General features: G+C 41.6%; 1 protein-coding gene across 1 annotated transcript in view; it reads left to right on the forward strand.

Annotated features, from left to right (window-relative positions):
• Window positions 1–5,709, forward strand: part of LOC104409594 (FERM, RhoGEF and pleckstrin domain-containing protein 1-like) — a gene marked incomplete at its 3' end in the record, with an annotated part of 125,804 nt that overhangs the window by 783 nt on the left and 119,312 nt on the right. The window contains exon 2 of the mRNA XM_010019507.1: window positions 930–933. The remainder of the gene's footprint in view (window positions 1–929; window positions 934–5,709) is intronic.

Raw genomic sequence — 5,709 nt, forward strand, 5'->3', positions numbered from 1 at the left:
CCTTCTGCAGCTGGATCCAGAAGGGATAATCACACTGGTGGCATTGGTTCCCAGGATATTCTTTGATTTGTAGTCACAGACCCTCCCAAAGACAACTGGAATGACAATAGCTTTCCATTCGGGTTAAATGAGGGAGCAGTTAAATACCATTTTGTTTAGGTGAAACAATAGTCCCAGAAAGTGGGGGTTTTTTTCTTAACAGTGGTCTTACCAGACTGAACACAAAGGCTTGTGCTGAGCAGTTAGAGCACTGCTGGTGATTGCCTTTGTTGTCTGACTCCTTAATTCTGAATGATTCCTGAACAACACAAAGCAGCATATTAAAAATCATGTCTTTTAATGTCAGTGAATCATAGAATAGTTAGGGTTGGAAAGGACCTTAAGATCATCTAGTTCCAACCCCCCTGCCATGAGCAGGGATACCACACACTAAACTATGTCGCCCAAGGCTCTGTCCAACCTGGCCTTGGACACTGCCAGGGATGGAGAATTCACAACTTCCTTGGGCAACCTATTCCAGTGCCTCACCACCCTCACTGTGAAGAACTTCTTCCTTATATCTAATCTATTCTAATATCTAATCTAATAGTTGTATTACTGTTACCAACAGGTTTTATCAAACTTCCCTGGAATACATTCTTTGCTACAGCAGTTTGGCTTGCAAATTGAACCTGAATACAGGAAAAGCTGGGTGGTTGTAGAGGTACCTTGTAGATAAGCTGTCTGGAGCACCTAGCAGCTTAGAGGAGCAAAGTCTAGAGGCTGTACATAGAAACAAATGGGGGCAGGGGGTGCAGTACTCCCAAATACCCCCTCCAGGCAGCAGTACATTAATAAAAACATGTCAAGAATGCCTGATATTGGGCAAAATGTGAACTATTATGGCAAAGTTTCTTGCTTGTGAGGAGGTGTTGCAGAAAGCTGTGGAGCTTGGTGCAGCATTGTTTCCATTTCTTCACAAGGTTTGTTTGAAAAATATCAGGATCATATGCTGCTGAAATTGGAAACATGAAAGGAATTTCAGGGGCTGAAAAAACCCAGAACAGATGAATATATCTTAACATTCACTTCAAAGGATCTGTAATATATAGGAAGTTGTTAAGGCTGATTTCTGACTATATGTTTAGTCCAAAAGGGCAAGAATTAGCGCTGAAAGTATGAGAGCATGGAACAAGGTAATACTGACCTCTGTCCTTAGAGAGAAAATCTGGCCTCTTCCTTTTGTAAGATAGCGTTCAAATATCTTCTCTTCAGACTTAACAATTGATCATACTAACAAGGCCTGGTTTTCCTGAATCTGTTATACTTGCTATAAAAGTGCCTGGTGGTGAATTCTGAAACTGAATCAGCGTGATTCTGGGTGTTTATAGAGAAGTACAGGTCAGGACTTCTAAACGCCAGTCTCTGTCCGGTTGGACTGGTTGGCCCCAGAATAATAAATTACCTGCTAGTAAATGATCTGGGGTCACATATTCTGATCTGTATCTAGCATTGGTAAGTTACAGAGTAGTACCAGTAAAACATTCATGGAGACATGCCTCATTTTGTCTATTTGAAAACAGAGCAATGGTGCTTTCGTTTAAGAAGCTGTCTCAGAATTAGTGGGAGCTTAGAGGCATGTGAAGAGAATTGAGGTACCAAGAATGAGATAGAGCTGTAGTCCAAATGCATCTGTGGTTTTGCAGAAGCTGTGGGTAAGGCAGCGTGTTGTGAGAGCTCGGCACCATCAGAAGAGGCAGGGCAGCAGTTATGCAATGTTGATGCTCTGGATGGAGTTGGCCTTTGGGAAGATGAGTGGTGCTGTTTAGAAATCACAGTGGAGAAGTAGGGGCGAGTCACCAAATCAGTCATCTTAGTGCCAGTATTTGTGGGATAATCACTGAGCTAAGACAAGTAATCCCAAGAACATGATAAAATAAGCACTAACAGACTTGCTGCCATCTGACAAGTGGTGCTAATATCTCAAGGAAGAGTTGACCTCTTCACACAACAGCATAAGGCGCGTCAGTGACTGAGCTTTGTTGTTGAACAGGCTGCTTAGATGTATTTCATATCATGCTAAGAGTTATTGTTGGTATTATCTTCGGCACAGGAAGGAAAATGTGAGCAACTCTTCCATTGCAAGCCTATCATAGGAGCCAGTAGGATCCCGTTGTGCTTTTATGTAGAGGTTTATGTGGTCAGCGCTGTGTGGCTGAGAGCCTGGACAGTTGATGAAGGTGATCTCAGCCTGTGTGGCTTTGAGTGATTTGTGCAGAACAGGAAAGTCACCACCCACTGTAGAAGTTATGGGGCAGCTGAAATAGCAGCCGAGTCCAATACAGTGTTAGAACAGACAGGTTTATTGGTTGGGGTTTGTTTGTGATGTGTGTGTGGGTTTTTGTGTGTCTGGGAGTGTGGGGCGGTTGGCTTTGCTTTGTTTTGTGTGTGGAACTGTGTGTGACTGCATGCAGAACATAATACAAGAATTTAAGAGTTGTTGTGTGGAAGCAGAGAGAGAGTGTATGATGCAAGAGAGATCTTGTTGAGCAGGCTGCTATCTGGAAAGAGATTTCAAGTTGAAAGTTTCCAAATGACTGATTCCTCCTTTCCAGGGGAAGGATTTTCTCTGGGTTTCAGCTCTATCAGTTTCTCCCAAGAGAAATAACATACCTAAACTCTAAATATTTTCTGGGTACTGCAGCCTAGAAATGGGTGATACTGAGAAATGCAAATTCACTTCTCACTGGAAAGCTCACTTAATTTATGAAAGTGAACCAAAGTTTATATGCTTCCTTTAAGGCACTTTAAGCATGTTTAACAACAGGTGACAAATGCAGCAGGTTAGCTGCTGAGCACAAAATGTGATTGTATTTATAATGTGGTTGTAGGGCTATGCGAGTGGGCATATATCTCATTTTATGAGCGGCTGCATAAATCTGCTAGTGCCTCATAAATCTCATCAAGAGGCCGTTTTCTTGACATGTCTCAGGTTCGTAGTTTGCCTGCAGCCATCTTAGGAGGTTCTTGGGAGGGGAGCTGCATGAGTGGCCAGGGACATGAAGGCAGAGCAAGATTTAATGCCATTTGTGTGCTTTCCCTTGCTGCTCCACTTCTGAATCCCTGCAGAAGTGGCCTCCTTCTACTTCCTCCTTCATCTTCCTCATCCCCTTTTGCCACTGCCTTTCAGAAACTGTGCAACTTCTCAAACGACCTTGAAATTCACTAGCACAGCACCATAATTGAGTTCAGCTACCTAAAGTGGGTAACAGAAGCTGCTCCTATGTAACTCTGCTCTAATGAGGTTTTTAGTACAGGTCACAAAACAAAAGCAGGTACATCCCATTCTTTAATGCAGGCAAAATTGCAGGCTGGCCACACCTAACCCAGTCTAGAAACATGTAGCACAGCTGTGTTCTTGTAACAGGAACTTGGTTAATCAAGTTCATCTCTCCAAGAGGAAGCAAATCTTTGTCTTGCTGCTTAAGCAGGTACTGCTTATGGATGTTTGCTCGCAGCCTGAGGGCAACCCTCAGAGAGGGAGTGGAGGATGTAATGCTTTAGGAGGTGGACATCAAAAGATGGGACTTCCAGTACTGCACATCTTGCTGAAGATTCCTGGGCCTATGACATGGGATTTAGCCCCAGTATTTCCACCCAGAGATCTGGTTTAGCCCAGCATCCTACCTCTAATAATGACCAGTGGTAGTGCTTAGGGGGAAAAAGCTTTAGTAAAGACGGCAATCCCCCAAAGTGTTTGACAGGCTGCAGTTCAAGGACTTCGAGCAAGAAAGTCGTATCTGCACCTTTGTTTAACAGTCCTTGTAGACTTTTCTTTCATGAATACATCTAACCATGTGTTACTGTGTTCTAAAGTTTTGCCTTCACAACATCCTGCAACAGTAGGTTCTGCAATTAATTGTAGTATGGAAAAAGTACCTCCTTTTCCTCTTGTTTTCAAACAAGCTGCCTGATAAATTCATTTTATATCACCCGATTCATTTGTTCCGAGACATGGTTTCCTATTTGCTTTCTCTATACCATTCATGGTTTTATGTCTGTCATCTTCTTTATCTTTACTTCTAATCTAAAAGCACTTGGTCATTTAGTTTTCCTTCAGTTTAAAGCTGCTCCAGACATCCAGTAGTTGCCACCCTCCTTTGAACCTTTCCTTGCTATATCTGTTGCATCCTTCTCTGACACTTGCTTAGAGAGCAGCTGTAGGCTGCACCAAGGATTTCTAGTGGTACAGTGGTATTCCCTATTGCATTGCATACCTGCTTACTCCCAGCATTCCGTTTGTGCTCTCAACTGGCACTGAGCTTTGCCATCTGTGAGTGGGTAGTTCCTCACTTCAGTTAAACTGTGGTGGCTCCAGTGTTTCCATTCACTATTTCAGCTATTATTTTGCGTTGTGTGTGTATAAATATCTGACAAATCTATCTGCAGATCTTCTGATACTGTAATCACCAAAAAACTTTATCATCTTGCTGCTTGCTGTGTTTTTCACATAAATAGTAAATACGTTGAGTAGCACAAATGCAAAACCAGAGCTGTTGAGAAAACTGTCTATTTATTCCTGTCCTATTTCTTCCCATCTAACCAGTTGTTAATTCACATAAGGCCCTTCCATCTTATTCCATGACAGTTCAATTTCTTTAAAAGCCTGGGGTGAGAGACATTGTCAAAGGTTTGTTAAAGATCCAAGCACAGACAGTGTATCATACATATCACAGTTATCCATATATGTCATGGGAAGTTTGCTGTGAAAGAAGCCATGCCATGATGATACTACTATATCATATTTATTTGCATATCTGCTAATCTGTTCTTAGACTTTCTATCAATATTCTCAGTGTAGGGGGGAGCCTGTAGCTACCAGCCTGTAGTTCCCTGGAGCCCTTTTATTGAAATTGGTAGCACATCCTCAGCTTTTCATATCTCATTTGTTGTTTGTCTTAGAGGGAAGCTAGGCAGCATGGTTAATAGTTCCGTGGCTGTGTGTTGGAGTGCCTCTTAGGTTTCTGGGTCAATAGCATCTAATTCTGGTAGCCTGCTGTTGGTCCTAAAGTCTGATCTGATGATGCTGTGTTTTTGACAGCCTTCTTGCTCCCATACTCCCCTTGCACTTTCCTGAGTTTCAGGGGAGTGGTGGCCAGTTTGTCTCCATTGTCCCTCTCCCATGATGAGTAGGAGAGCAGACCGACCTCCTCTCATGTTGCTGTCCCAAGTGTTTCCTACGTGTGAAACAGGAGCTGGAAAGAAGGAGGCTGCTGGAAGGCAGGAATATGTGGCCATAGGGGAGCTCCTCTTTCTGGCTCAGTCCTAGTTTATGTTGGCTTAAGCAGGTCCAGAATCCATGGCAATAATTATGTCTGTGTTTTTGTGTATGTGTATATATATAACATAGTATATATATATAACGTAATATATATATAACATAATATATATAACATAATATATATGTATAACAAATATATATATTTGCTCTTATTGCATTAATTATTTGCATGGAAAATGCACTTGAATGTAATTGTTTCCAGTTCTTATTACTCAGAACAAATCTCAATTTCAATTAAAATAAACTTACACAGATAGGCTTTTTTTTGATTGTATTCATAACAAGATTTTAATGCAACTCTTCAAATGTGTAAGGCATTAATAGAATTTAGGATCAGAATGAAGGGGAATATGTTATTGTTCAGAAGTGTTAATATGCATTTTGATTTT

The sequence above is a fragment of the Nestor notabilis genome, unplaced genomic scaffold, assembly GCF_000696875.1.
Source record: "Nestor notabilis isolate BGI_N333 unplaced genomic scaffold, ASM69687v1 scaffold10038, whole genome shotgun sequence".
NCBI classification, from domain to species: domain Eukaryota; kingdom Metazoa; phylum Chordata; class Aves; order Psittaciformes; family Psittacidae; genus Nestor; species Nestor notabilis.